The 15,973-nt window shown below is 41.6% G+C and overlaps 1 protein-coding gene across 2 annotated transcripts in view; it reads left to right on the plus strand.

Moving 5' to 3' along the window:
* The window catches only part of LOC149179106 (pyridoxal kinase-like), a 338,385-nt gene that overhangs the window by 321,796 nt on the left and 616 nt on the right, over nucleotides 1-15,973 (plus strand). The gene's annotated exons all lie outside the window — the stretch shown is intronic.

Consider the following 15,973-nt stretch of genomic DNA (forward strand, 5'->3'; position numbering starts at 1 on the left):
ATCAAGGGTTTCCCCACAGTGGGGTTTGTCCCTGGCTAGCGCCACATCTTGTGTCCTCTTGTCTTGGCTTGCCTTCTGCGATTTATGTTTATGTTCTATTTGCAGTTTACTTTAACGCTGATGTGATTGCTAATCTGGAAAAGATATTGAGCTAACTATGAAAATTGAAATAAATTGCTCTAAGCATAGAACATACCTAAACTTAACAAAACATGAATGAAGACAAAATTGACCAAAATTGATATTTCACTTAGCAATAATGCTAAGTGGGAATATCACAGTCCTCCCCACCAAAACGTTGCTTGTCCTCAAGCAACTGTAATGAAGGATGCTGAAGTATTTTCTCCCCTTCCCAAGTGGCATCCTCATCTAGTAGGCTCCTCCATCTGATCAAGAACTCTTTGATGACCCTGTTCCTCAAATGCCTCTCTCGAGTGTCCAGAATAGCCTCCGGCTCCAGCACTAAGTGCCCCTCATCATCCGTAGGGGGTAGCTCTGCAACTGCTGTCTTCGTGCTTTTTTTTAGGCAAGATACATGAAAAATGTTGTGCACCCGACTACCCGAGGGTAGCTCTAGCTCATATGCCACCTCCCCAACTCTGCGAGTGACTCTGTATGGCCCATAAAAACAAGGCTTGAGCTTCTCGGCCCCCTTTTGCTTGAGCGATGACTTCCTGTACGACTAAAGCCTCAAGAAGACCAAGTCCCCTACCTCAAACTGTCTCTCAACTTTGCCCCTGTCTGCATAAAGTTTCTGTTGGTTTTGGGTTGTCCACATGTTGTCCTTGAGAGCCCGTAAAATGTCTTGGCTCTCCTGTATCCAATCCTTGGCCCTAGGGGCCTTGTTGTCTCCAAACATCACGTCAGCAAAAAGATAATGCATCGTAACCATATAGAGCTCGGAATGGGGACATACCTATGGACATGTGGTATGTGGTGTTGTAGCAGTACTCTCCCAAATGTAACCACCGTATCCATGCTCACTGATGGTCTGTCACATAGTTACGCAAGTAACCCTCCAGTGATTTGTTAACTATCTCCTTTTCCTGTTTGTCTGAGGGTGATAACTAGTGCTCGGAGAGAGCTCAGTGCCCACCACTCATAATAGCTCTTGCCAAAATCCCCCCATGAACCTATTGTCTAGTCACTGACAATGGTCTTGTAGTCGAAACACCGCCCTGAAAAGCAATTCAGCCACCTGTGAGGCCGAGTACCAGGCTGAGATGGCAAAGAAATGTGCAAACTTGGTCAGTCGATCAACCACCACGTAAATGCAATATTTGCCATGTACTGTGGGCAACACGGTAATGAAGTCCATCGATACACTCTCCCATTTCCCCTCAGGGATAGGAAGAGGCTGTAGCAACCCAGCAGGGTGTGACTGCTCACCCTTGTTCCTCTGGCATCCTGACATGCCTCATAACGTCATCCTTCAGGCCCCTCCATGCAAAACGCTCCCTGATGGCCCTATACGTCTTTGTGAACCCTTGGTGCCCGACTAGTGGTGAGTCATGGGCAGCCTGTAAAATCTTCTCCCTTAGTTGGGAGTTAGGCACCAAGTAAATCTGCTCTCTGTAGTAAATCACCTCATTCATCACCCTGTACTGGTCATCTATCACCGCCCCATCAAGGACCTCACATGCAAATCGATCCTTGGAGTACTCCACTAGTAACAACGCCCTCCAATTTGGGGCAATGCTAATCAGCGAAAGGGTAGGCGGATTCATGTCTGAAAATCAGGACACGTCGTGTCTGATTGGGACACTTCGAATCCGGAACGTGTCCCAATCAGGACACTTCGAATCCGAAACATGTCCCGATCAGGATACTTCGAATCCAGAAATCAAGAACCCGCATGACATTATAAAGGTGTATTTCCCCATTCTATTTGCACATTCACTTGTTTAGTTTGTTGTGGGTGTTTGGGAGCAAGGAGCAAAGGGTGTGGGAGCATTTTCAAGGAGATTCAAGCAACAGGTAAGTGCTAGAGCCTGTCAGATTTGATGATGGTGATACTATAGAGGGGTCATCCTCCACACCAGCAGATGCAGAGATGACTTTGGATACAAAGGAGGAGGATGCAACAGAGGAGAGCAGTGGTGACCATGATGATGAGGACAATGATGCTAATTTTGATGATGACTATGAGGATTGATGACTCATGATCATGAGCTACCTATTGCCTTGAGGCTGTATACTTGTAGTTGTCGTTGTTTTGTATTTGCTATTTGTATTTGCCATTGGCATTGCACAACCTATGTAAACAGTAACACATTTTGATTTTGATGACTCGTTGAGAAAACTACAATATCTTTATTTTACTATCTTGTCTTTCTCCTATTGGATCATTGATGAATTGAATATGTATTATAAACTTATAATTTATCATTTATCATTTATGTCACATTTGTCTAAGAAATATCTAATTTTTAAATATATATATATATATATATATATATTAATAAAATAATATATAACATATCCGAACGTGTCCTGTTCCGGGGGTCAACATGTCCGTATCTAACACTCGAATCCCTGTATCCGTCGAATCCCGAATCCCCATGTCAGGTGACTTAGACGAACAGGATCCACCCTGCATGTCAGAGGAAGCGATGAAGTCATTGTTAGGCATTGCAGATTGGTATGCCTCACCGTCCGGCACATTCATCTGAGTGTTTAGTGTGGAGAAGCCTCTGCATGTTCTGCCAAAGTTTGCTTTGGACGTGCTTGTCATGCAGGAAGTAGCATATCATGTCTTAGCAGGATTGACAACTAGGCTGCAGCGGAAGAAGAAGGCACCTTGGCCCACTCTTTCGTTGCGGATTGGGTTATATGAGATCCAGAGCATCAAGCAAGCAGATGTCGAAGATGAACAGATGAAGTACCCGTTCAACCTCTGAAGCTTCAACCTGTATGACCCACATTGCATTGTGAAGGATCACTGCATGAGAGTTCAGTTCAATTGGATCCATGGGGCATTTCATTGGGCTGAGGAAGACTCATGGAGGTATTGCTACAATTACTCCAGACCCAATGAACAGGTCGGTTTCGCCATAGAGTGGTTAGCACGGCAGCATGAAGCAGCACCACGGAGAACACCAGCAGTAGCAGCAACAACAAAGGCAACAGAGCCAAGCATACCTATGCGCGACAAAGGGAAGAGAAAGATTGTCGACTGCATGGAGGAACAAAGTTGCAAGTTTCGAGCATATCCACTTGTAGAACAAGCAGCTATGGCTATCCAATATAAGAGGCAGCAACGCGACAAGCGAATTGCGCGAAGGCATAGGGATAAGAAGAGAATGGAAGAAGCGGAGAAGGAGTTGCATGAGTTGAGGGAGCAACTCCGCAGAGAACAAGAGTTGTGCCAACAAGAGAAGGAAGCACAGTAGCAATAGATTCAGCAGGGGGCGCATCACGTGCAGACAGATGAAGCAGCGCCCGTACAAGTAGTTGATTCTTCTGAACAACTGGCATCAGGCGAACAGGGTGAACCCTCGCAAGGGCAAGACTTTGCTCATGAGATAGAACAGGCTCTTGAACAGTTGGATGCAGACATGGAGTAGCAGGAGTTGGAACAAGACACTGACCTCATGCCTCACCAAAGAGAGGTCGACTCACCTGCTTCAATGCATCCAGACGATGAGCAAGTCTCGGATGACCAAGGAGGCACTGAGATCCTTGGTGGTCAACCGAAAGCAGAGATGCACAACATCTCCTTTGACGAATCTCATCACAAAGTTGTGCAGTCTCAGAGAGTACCAAATCTGGAAGACCAAACATCCCTTGCGCAATTTGAAGAGCAAGTGATCGTGACTGATGTGCATAAGCATCCCGTTGCATTGGCCGATGCAACTAGAGTGTATGCCGAAGACACTAGCTCAAGTTTTCGTTTTCTCATAGCTGAGAATGAGTGAATGGCAAAGGAACTATAGGTGGCCAAGTAGGGAGGAGACTTGGTGACAATGTCCGCCCGAGTTGAACTGAAGAAGGCAATACTAGATGAAGTGTTGTCCTTGGACACAGTTATGCGAGCATTGTACTCCAAGTTTGGTACCGTGCATCAAGCAGTCGTTCATCTCCACGGATGGCAGCAGCGATGTGCAAGAAGAGTATGCATCTTGAAGAACATACATACTGTTGTTGATAACATGCGAGCATGGACGATGAAGTACAAGGGAGCCTCGCTTCACTTGCCAAAGATGATGAAGGCCAATGCGGTCGAGCTGCAAGCATGTATCTGGAGTCAGATCCGGAACTATGAAGACCTACTGCAACTCATCACTAGCATACAAGCTTCCCATGCACGAGTATTCAAAAGCATGGAGGTTATAGTGCACACTCATGCGATCCCATCACTTGGGACCCTCACTCAGGCGAAGACCAAGAAGTAGGTCCAGCTCAGACTTGCTTATCAGTGCAGACATCATGCACAAGTACGTTGCTAGTCCGGCCACACTAAAGACAATGATGCGCATGCTCACAGATGAGTTGGACAGAGGAGCCCGAGTAGTGTACCCAGATGCTATGGAGGCAAGGTTTAGGTTTCAGACGGATGTCACAGCAGAACACACAGACACTCTCAAGGACTACCAATCTTGGCATCAATATGTCACTGTTGATCAGCATGAGGATGTCGAGCAGTTGGACTTCTATGGTTGTCTAAGTCCGAATGATGTCTAGTTTGGCTTGTCCAAGCCATTGTTCACATGGGTACATGTGCATTGTAATGTTGAGTCATGTCAAGTGTAAGTCAAGTGTCAAGAGTGGATGTAATAGTCATAGAGTAGGTGAAGAGTCATGAGGGTAGTTGAATGGTCACAAAGGGGAATGTCAAGGGTCACCCCACCCTTTGTTATAAATAGTCCCTCATAACTCATTGTATAGGCTTTTGGTCAGCCAAGCTTCTACTAAGACTATTTTGAAGAAGGCTTGGACAGTATTGTAACGCGCCTTGGCTTCTCCACTGCACAGAGCTAGTACATCTCTTTGGAGGAGCAGGCGAATGTGGCTATAACGTTCCACTGTTGGGGCTAGCAGGTTTACATGGATGTATTGTATGATTGTGACTTACACTTCTTTATATAATAAGAGCCAACACATTTTCATGCATATGTTGTTATTGTAGTTGGACTGCTCTAGTTGCTTTAATGATATGTGTTGTTTAACTTACGTACTTGTGTATGAACTGATTCACATGCAATTATATGAATCTTGTTGTTAATGTGTTGCATATGTTGTTAATGCTGTCATCGTCCGTGTCAACTGCTCTGCCGGACATCAGACAGACCTTTCACTTGAACCTTGCTATAACAACCATCACACTCGTCTCGGACTGATCTGTGAGTGTTGTACATGTTATCTTACCTTGTATGATGTGACTGCCACATCCGAGTGGACTACTCCACCGAAAGCTGTGCATGTCCTTTGTGTTGTGTGTTCCTAGCCGAGTTGGGACTGATCCCTTTCAACCTGGAACTCACCTTCACCTCCTTCCCCTTTCAAAGTGTTGGAACCTCTCATACACCTTCCTTGACTCACTGCATCAGTCACACCCTTGTTGTTGACAAAGTTATTCTACTTGCCTCTGTGCGACACCGCAGTCAAGGCATTACCTTACGACCCACTGTTGGGACTCCTACACCAAACGGTCTGAGGTCTAATTGGGACTTCTTACTGGGGAGATCCCCTTGACATGTTGGTGGGTCCAACACCGTCAACATAGTCTAAGACATACCTTTGAGTTTAGAAAAACCTTATAGAACATCAATTCCAATAGAACTTCTATGCTTTGTCTTGTGAGGTCTTCTCCATAGCCCTTGATCATAACAACAAGATTTTCCTAAACAAGGAAAATATAAAAGAAATGTGATCAGTATCTAGTGTAAACACATCTAGGTAAGAAAAGGAAAAACTAAATATACATGGAGTAAGATACTTATCTTTGGAAAATGGGGAGGGCTCTCTCTTAATCCAATCTCGAGGGGTACCTAAAACTTTAAGAAAATAATTCAACAATGTTTTTCCAAAGAATGTTAAACCTATAATTTATAGAAATCGAAATACAAAACAAAGCAAAAACTTCGAGTAGAAGGATAGAGTCCCTAAGAATCCCTAGCAAATAAATCTTTTTCGGATTCTTCCTTCTTCTTCTTCTTTGGAGGTCCTTCATTAGCAACATTTGCATATTCCCTTTCTCTCTTCTTGTCTCTTGGATTCTTAGGACAATCACTTTTGTAGTGATCCATCTTGTGACAGTTGTAGCATTTGATTTTGGATATGTCTATCTTCCTTCTAGGGCCTTTAGTCTTCTTGAATGATCATTTGTTCTTGTGATGAGCGGAGTAGGCATTTGAAATGGTTTCTTCTTCATTCTCTTTGTTGCTTACTAAAGAAATCCTAACTTCTTCCTGACTGCAAGCATTCCATAGTTGTTCAAATGTAGGAGTCTCCTTCCAGCTGTTGAGACCTGATGAGAAGGCACTCCATGATGTTGGTAAACCTAGAAGTGTAGTGATTACAAGTTCCTTCTCTGGTACTATCTCATCAATTACTTGGAGTTCATCTCTTAATCTAGCTATTCTCACAAAGAAAGATGCCACAGTGTCTTCCTTTGTCATCTTTATAGATCTTAGTTCATTTTTAAGGCTTGCTATTTGACCAAGATTCTTGATAGTGAATAATTTTGATAATGCCTCATACATCTCTTGAGCAGAGTCTATGTTAGATATATAGGGGATGAGGTTATCCTTTATTCCATCCACCATTAGAGTCATGGCCAATATTTTTGTTTCCTTGAATTTTTTCCTTTTCTGCATCACTTGACTCATTAGTAGGCTTCTTTACCTTTCCCTTGACTAGATCCAAAACTTTATTCTTCTCGAGGATGAGGTCTATCCTCTTCTTCCATGCCCTGTAGTTAGATGCTCCTTCTAGCTTGTTTTCTCCCTTCATTGAGTTAGACATTGTCCTTGAAGATGATAGATTTGACTTCTTATATGTTCCTTTTGATGACCCTTATTCAAAGCTTCTTAGAACCCTTATTCTCCTTTCAAAATATCTTTGAGATGCCTTTTTCCCTTGTTCACCTTCGCTCTGAAACCATGTTGGAAAATCAGAAAGGCAGAAAGATTTTTTTTCTATTGATAATTACTTGTGATATTCTTATGTTTTCTTATGTTCCTCTTTTAACTTTAGTTTATCAAGCAATTACCAAAACAATAGCACAAAGATCACAGACACCAGATGTAGGCGGACAACTAGGGCAAAACCCCTATCTAGGGGAAAACCCAGTCAACAACTCTTCCTTAATAACTTCACGAGATAATCCAAGACTCTTGACCTAGACACAGACTTCCTCCACACCAAGTCAGTCCTTTCTTCCTTCTGTAGATGATAACGACTTCGACTTTGCAGTAACAATTGGCAGCAACACCTTCAGCCTAGTAGCAATAACTTCGACCCAATAGAATTTCGACCCAGCGGTTAGCCCAACAAATACTTCGACCCAACAATTATCCCAACAAAACTTTGATCCAATAGCAACACTTCGTCCTTCCAACAAATAACCTAGTAAATCCACACGAGTGAGAGAGAGACAAACCCAAAAACTTCGATCTTCCTTCTAGAAAATCTTCTCCTCCTTCTGCAACTTCGTGCTTTTTCTGCTCTTCTTCTTGGATATTGAACTTGTGTGAGTGAGAGTTCCAAATGAATTCGAACTGCTTCAATATATAGGCTTTTGGTGAGCTCGAATTACCTAGTTTGAGGTCAACTTGATCTCCTTGAGGCTTACTTGGTGTGGAGGTAACAAATAGATTATTTGACTCAATAATAAATCCTTTTACATGATTCAAAAGCCCAAGAAGGGTCTCTTTAAATGGACAATGACTCTAATGACTCAGAATAAATCCTAAAAGTCCTCAATGGGGATTTTGACCTAAAACATAATGACCCAAGCATGGAACCCATGCTTTAATAAGTCATAATAATAATAATAATAATAAATTCTTTTTCATTCTTTTGATAAATACATTTCATTGCGACTCAAATACAATTTATGAAGATCGAGCCTAGTTACATTCTTTAACACTTAGGTGGTCAAATTAGCTTGCCAAGTTGACTTTTACTTTTGTGTACTTGTGGGCTTCACATTAAAAATAAAATTTTCCTTCGCCAAATTAGATTGGGCTAGGAGGGGACTTTCTTGATGAGGAAGGTTGTCCAAAGGAGGGAATTTGTCATTGAGCTGCCAAATTAATGGATCCTTGCCTTCTTGCATCCTCTGCAAACTCATCATCCTTGTCCTCATCATCAACATGTTGCTTTCCTTTGCTTTCTTGCATGAGCTAGGGTTTCTTTGTCCAAGACATTTTCATGCTATCACATAGATGAATCACACCAACTTCACTTGTATTCAACATTATGGGTCTTGATTTAGGGATTCATCCCACAAACCCTAGGATTTTTAATTTTGTACCAGGCTATCCTTTTGATTATCAATCTTGCTGCTTTAGTACTAAATCGGTGTTTTTGTTGTTAGGCCATAATGTTAGCACCATTGCTATAAATGATTCTACCATAGACACATCCTACATCAACAACCCTAGCAATACTAGGCTTTTGTCAAAGCAGATTCATAGCAGTATAAAATCTGTTCTTGTCAATCATGGCAACAATTGTTTCTTAGCTCATGAAGATCTTCACTCAACATACTTCTCAAGTACATTGATCATGACATAGCCAATAGTCTCACTATATTGAATGGCTTCAATATGAGCTAAACTCAACCATGGCAAGTTAAACATCAGTTCAATAAAAACCTATCAATACATTGACAACAACAAGCACAATCTTGCTACAACAAAGGGTTTTCTTCCAAAATTTGAGTGTATATCACAGTGTTAATACTACCACAGACTTCAGAATTGGCTGAGGATAATGCTTTAGGTCTTCTAGGGTTTAAGCCTAAAAGATTTAAGTGCAAATTATCCTACTATAGTCAAGTGTCCAAAACCATAAAAGAATGTGTCATAGGATCTCCATGCCTTCACATATAAAGTTGTGTCCCTCTGAATCTAACTTTCTTGAAACAAATCAATCTTAGCAATACAATTTTAACTTCAATAGTATTCAAGGCATCAGTCAAATGCCTCTTTAGCTCACAAGGGAGGCTTCTTACGATGACTTTTATAGACTCCACAATTTGAGGTTTATAAGGATTACAATTCGAGAAAGCATTAAAACCTTGTTTTGCAAATAGACTTTATCAGACCTCCCACACAGAAAGACAACTTCGCTAACCTCTTCATAGATATGGGCCTGTCTCTTAGTCATTTAAAATTTTTCTTGTTGGCCTTTCCATTGACTGAGGCAATTCAAACTCCTATTGGCCACCTTCTAAGGCTTCTCGGTCTCTGTGTTGTCATACTGAGGCCTTTCGACCCTCAGAAGCTCAGATTGAGGCCTTTCTCAGCCTCTTCTAGGCCTGCGGGCTAGCCTCAGTCAACTGTGGCCCTGTCTGCTCATAACTTGAGGCCTCTCAGCCTCCCATCTAGGGCTTCGACCCTTCTCCAAGGAACAATAGAAACTCGATTTGCATTTCTTCTTGGGTGCAAACCTCTTAAACAAACTCAGCCCTATCTTATTATCAGTCAATCAAGGCATTGGTCAAAAGTATCAAGATCAATGATCAGAATAACCTTTGTAAGTTGTGTATTCTGCTTCTAGTGCTTTCTCTTTAATGGCAGCGCTTTATCCTTTTGCTCTGATACCTGTGAAAATTCCTATCCTCAAGGAACCCCTACTACAGCAAAACTGAATTTACTTCTCCTGCTTGATTTTAATATACATTATCAAGTTATTTTCTGAATACTGAAGTAAATTACTTCTGCAGCCTACACTACTTTAAATTTGATTACATGAAAACAGAAAACTGAGCAAAGAACAAGATACATAGGACACAATTATTTTTGGACAAAATAGTCCCCGTAAAAACCCAATGTAGGAAAACTGGTGTAGAAGCTTTGAGGGCTTTCTATTATTAAGCAGTAATTCTGAATACAATGTTGGATGCCCTCTTGACAATCTAGTGACAGTGAAAATATAATGGCGGAAAACTGAGTGACTTTTACCTCACTTCACCCGGTAGATTCTGGTTGATCCGACAGAAGAACTGGTTAACCCCGACTATCTTTGCGTTGGCCCTGCGTCAGCCTTATAGCCTCTACGTCAACTTCTGCACTGTCTCTTCTGCCTCTTGGAACTTTTGCGTCAACCTCTCCTGGTTGTTCCGACAGTTCCCTGACAGTTTCCGGCTTTCTGCGTGAGGGTAGCCTCACTTTTGCGCTGGCCCTTCTGGCTCTGTGTCAAGCCCGCGTGGATCCAGACTAGCCCAAAATCAGTCCCTCTAGATGCTGTGCTGCCTCCACTAGTGTCTCTCCGCCTCTCTACCCAATATTCCTGAACTATCCCTGCCCCTCTGCTGTAGAATGATCACTTAGTTTGAATTCTCAGCTTCCTAGCCCTAGAAATCGAACTCTAGATCAATTCGTTCTCTCCGTGTGTATTTCTAAATGAACCCCAAGCCTCCTTCTTATACTTTTCTCGTTGAGACTTCAACGACCGAGATTAAGTCTCTAATCAACGACTAAGATTAAAACTTGACTTGATCCGCTTTCTAGAACATTCTCACCCATATTTTGATTAATACCCATTAATACTTTAATTTTCCTAAGTTTAGACTTAGGAACCCCATTAAAAATATTAATTATTTTAATAAAATACAATCCGGGTGGAATTTCACCAAACAATTTTTGGGTTCTTTAGAACTCATGTGTCTTAGCCTCTCCACCAATTTTCATGGCTAGAGCACATCCGATGCTACCAAAAACTAACACTCCCTCTTAGCGAGGAAAGTGGTCTACTATCTAGCAACAATGTCCAACCACATGCTGCTCTGTTTCTGAAGCATCTCCTTTCCCGACTGTTGCTGCCACCAACACTATGTTGTTGCTGCTACTGCCCATGACACTGCCACTACCACTACTGCATCTGTACTACAACTCCCTCTGCATCTGCTGCTAACACTGCAACTGCTAGCTCTGCACTGCGTCATTTTCCAATCACTGTTGCTCAGCAATAGAAAAGCATTCGAAATTTCTGAACTAATTGTGTTCAGCATAATACCATGTGAATGTTGGAATCTGACTGCTACTAGCCTCTGACCCTTTGAATCTTCTGCGTTGTTGCTGAATTCTGCACTACTGCCAACCTTGCTCTGCGCTAATCAGTCTCTGGTCTCAGGCTACTGCATCTGTCTCTCCAATCAACCCACTACATCATCTGAAACTAAGTCCATCTCAGTACTGCTAAATCTCGGGCTCCTGTAACAAGGAATTGATCCAAGAGGTGGACTCCTCAAGGATCCTTCCCGCATGTAGTCCTCTTGACTACAATTCAATATCGCCCCATTTCCCTCCTGAAGATACATGGGCACTCATGGCAAACTCGTCTTTGTCAATTTTTGCTGGAGCGGGCTTAGGATCATGTTTCTCATCCTTATCCTTTTGCTTCAAAGGACATTGGGATGCAAAGTGGCCGATCTCACCACATCTGAAACATTTCACCTTCGGAATGTCCTTCCGCTTCTGCTTCTGTTGTCTCTTTGATGCTAGAGCTGTGTTCTCCTCCTCCTCCTTGGTCTTCGTGCCACTCCCACTATTGCCATTGAGGTTGACCTTAACCAGATCCCTTCTTAATTCTTCCTGTTGAGGGGTTGCCCACATCTCCTCCCATGAAGGTAGTCTTTCCCTACCCAATATACTTTGGACGAAGACTTGCCATTCATTTGAGATTCCATTCAGAGCCGTCCTTACCATCGTGGTAGACTGAGGAGTAGATCCCACTACAGCAAGCTGGTCTCTGGTGTCCTGAAGATGTTGAAGATAGGAGTTAACCCCTTCTCCCTTCTGTATCAATGTCCGCTGCAACTTTTGTTCTAAGTACATCTTTTGTTGTTCGGAAGAACCTTCATACAGTGAAGACAAAGCTTCCCATATCTCTTGGGCTATATCTTTTCCCTGCAAGTGTGAGACCACGTGATCTCGAACTCCATCGAGTATGAACCTCTTCGCCTTCCCCTGCTCAGCCTTGTACTTCTTCTTCTGATCATTGTTAGCGGGAACAACCACAACACTCTTGATGTAGGCTTCGAGATCGTACTCCTCCAGAACAACTAAGATTTTTGTCTTTCATATGGCATAGTTGGAAGCTCCTTCCAACCTGTCCTGATCTCTGAGCCCATGTGATGCCATCTCACTCAAACTGTCAAATTGACTCCTCTAGTCACTGCTTAGCACTGCTGCTCGACAAGTGAGAAATTTGAACTTTTGGCGAGAAAAGTCCTTTGAGGAGAAAATTCCCCTTGCTCTTTTCCGACGAATTTCTGCCCCGACAAAAACTGCGCTCTTCAAGCACTGCTTTGAGGCTCTGCGTCACTCCCTCTACTTCTGCAAACTCACGAACTGGAAATCGTACCTTTGTCGACTCTCTCAGAGAGAGATTTCCTCGGAATCTTTGCTTTCCCGGCAAGGACTGTGCAATCCCTTCAAGGGGATTCAAATTGCTGTTAAATGCATCTATTGGCCTCATTGCTCAGCGCTCGATCTGCTCTTCTTGTTTCAAAATCAATGCTCTGATACTATGTGAAAATTCCTATCCTCAAGGAACCCCTACTGTAGCGAAACTGAATTTACTTCTCCTACTTGATTTTAATATACATTATCAAGTTATTTTCTTAATACTAAAGTAAATTACTTCTGTAGCCTACACTACTTTAAATTTGATTACATGAAACAAAAAACCGAGAAAAGAACAAGATACATAGGACACAGTTATTTTTGGACAAAATAGTCCTCGGAAAAACCCAATGCGAGAAAACTGGTGCAACAGCTCTGAGGGTTTTCTATTATTAAGCAGTAATTCTGAATACAATGTTGGATGCCCTCCCGACAATCCAATGAGAGAGAAAATATAATGGTGGACAACTGAGTGAGTTTTACCTCACTTCACCCAACAGATTCCTGTTGATCCAGCAATAGAACTGGCTAACCCTGGCTATCTCTGCGCTGACCTTGCGTCAGCCTTACAGGCTTTGCGTCAGCGTCTGCGCCGTCTCTTCTGCCTCTTGGGACTTCTGCGTCAACCTCTCCCAGTTGTTCCCGCAGTTCCCTGATGGTTTCCAGCTTTCTGTGTGAGGGCAACATCACTTCTGTGCTCGCCCTTTTGGCTCTGCGTCAGGCTTGCGTGGGCCTAGACTGGCCCAGCATCAGTCCCTCTAGATGTTGCACAACCTCCACTAGTGTCTCTTCGCCTCTCTGCCCAGTATTCCCGAACTATCCTTGCCCCTTTGTTGCAAAATGATCACTCAGTTTGAATTCTCAACTTCATACCCCCAGAAATCAAACTCCAGGTCAATTCCTTCTCTTTGTGTGTATTTCTAAATGAACCCCAAGCCCCCTTATTATACTTTTCTCGTTGAGGCTTCAATGGCCGAGATTAAGTCTCCAATCAACCACTAAGATTAAAACTTGACTTGATTTGCTTTCTAGAACATTCTCACCCATATTTTGATTAATACCCATTAATACTTTAATTTTCCTAAGTTTAAACTTAAGACCCTATTAAAAATATTAATTATTTTAATAAAATACAATCCGGGTAGAATTTCACCAAACGATTTTTGGGTTCTTTAGAACTCATGTGCCTTAGCCTCTCCACCAATTTTCATGGCTAGAGCACCTCCGATGCTACCAAAAACTAACAATACCATCTTGATTTTTCAAGGCCTTCTAATCTGATAATTACTTTCCAATGATTACTTAATTAATCCTTCTTGTGTCACATTCATCATTAAGCAATTACACATGGAAGATCTCAACAATAAGAACAATAATGACAATAGGATCATAAATATACAACCAAACACAAGTGACACAAAATTTTACCCTAGGAAAACCCTAACTAGGGAAAAGCCCAACAACCTTTTTCTTAGAGAAATTGTCCAATTCAACAAGTGATACAACTTGATTTTTCCAATAAAATTTATCACATGATCTACACCAAGGTTACTTGGGAGCAGGAGCAAAAACAGGGAGCGAGAGCGATTCCGGGAGCATTTTATATATATATATATATATATTTTGATGCATATATGTCAACAAAAGCATGTAGAATGATGAATTAGATATAAAAAACATAAAAAACAAAGATTGAACCATATAACAACAATCATCTAGAAGTTATAATCTTCATCAACCATGTCCACAAGTTAGTAACATAATAACATACAACATATTGAGTCTCATGATTAAACAATCTTAAAGTTTCAATCTTTCAAAATTCAATATATAACATTTATCATCATTGATTACCAAAGTTGTACTTGTAAGCTAAGTGTAACCATTACAACAAATAATATCTAACATGAAATGAATTGAAACAACTTTCAAACATGTTTGAATTTTGATTTTTCTGTGTTCAGAGTTATGCTCTAATTCCATATTAATTTCATAATTCCAAATCTTGTATTAATCGCTAGCAGTTTTTTATAACCAGAAAATATTCCTGCGATTACTGAATATAAAACACACTGGAATTTTAACAGAAAATTAAATAGGGGAAGCACATGCACACAAGAAATCTTTCAGACAGCAAATGACCCTCCAATTACTCTTCACTTTTATTATTTGAATAATGAGGGCTCCATTACTGGAAAAATGGCCCACAGAGAAATTACTGGGAAATTTACAACAATTTAAAACTTGGCTTATCATCCCAGGGGAAAACCCAATCTGCACCTTTGTTGTTTTCTCTCCACTCGTGTGGTGCTCTAGAAGTTGGTACTCACTCACACGTGTGGCCTCACACTCCCAGTCATTACATGTGTGGCCCTTGTGCTATTGCCCTTGCACATGCGGCCCGAATCTCTTCTTGTCATCACATGTGCAGTTCCCCTGCATAAACACTTCTCTCGTGCAGCCTTTCTGATGTTGAAACTCACTTACACTTGCGACCCTCTACAATTCTGGTGCTCCAAAAATTTGGTATGATCTTGGCCTCAACTGAATCTTCCTTTGGATTTTTCTCCACTGCTGCAACACTTTCTTTCTCTCTAGTCCTGGGTATTATACTCTCTCGTGTCTTTCTTCTCTCCTTAGCTGTGCTTTTATAATTTCTTATTTAGCTAAATTCCTAACCTTATCTCCAAAGTGATGGATGGCTTAGGCTAATTTACAAAAGCAACTTACTCAATAAATTGAACAAATATGCTAAGGAGACTTTGGATGACTCCTACATGCTTCACACCCTAGCCAATGCAGAAGTACCTATCCGCTGCTACAATCATCAACACCAAGGGGAAGATAGTGTCCATGAGATCAACTGAACTATTGAATATCCTTGGGACTTATAAGGACCTGGCAACTTAGAAGAGGACTAGGAAATTTTGAGGTCAACTACTGCTTACAACTGCTACAACTTTATCTTCTATATTTTGCAGGATAAGGGATGCGGTGGCTATTCACTCTCAAACAAAATGGTAAACACTTGATGGAATAATTCGAAGCATCTAAAGATTACTTCAGCTTGCTCAAGCCTAAACAATTGAATAATTATCCTTCTGAATACATGTAGGGTTATGGTGAAAAATGCAGAACTGAGTAGATTCTAGCATAACAATTACAAAACACTTAACATTGACATGAAGTTGTTTTATCAGAAATTGAAGCAAAATTCCGGACAGAAAGGAATGTGTACCGTAGACAATATAATAACCTTTTGTTTTTGAGAAATGTCTTATATAGTCTCTTTGATTAAGTTTCTATGCTATGAGGGGCATATCTATGCCATCAAAGTCACTTGGGGCCTGCATCTGGTCTCATCTGCACCGACTTGGGGTGTTTTGAACCTGGGT

The sequence above is a fragment of the Pinus tabuliformis genome, chromosome 4_1 (assembly GCF_031772625.1).
Source record: "Pinus tabuliformis cultivar Carrire ecotype Pingquan chromosome 4_1, CPIR1, whole genome shotgun sequence".
NCBI lineage: Eukaryota > Viridiplantae > Streptophyta > Pinopsida > Pinales > Pinaceae > Pinus > Pinus tabuliformis.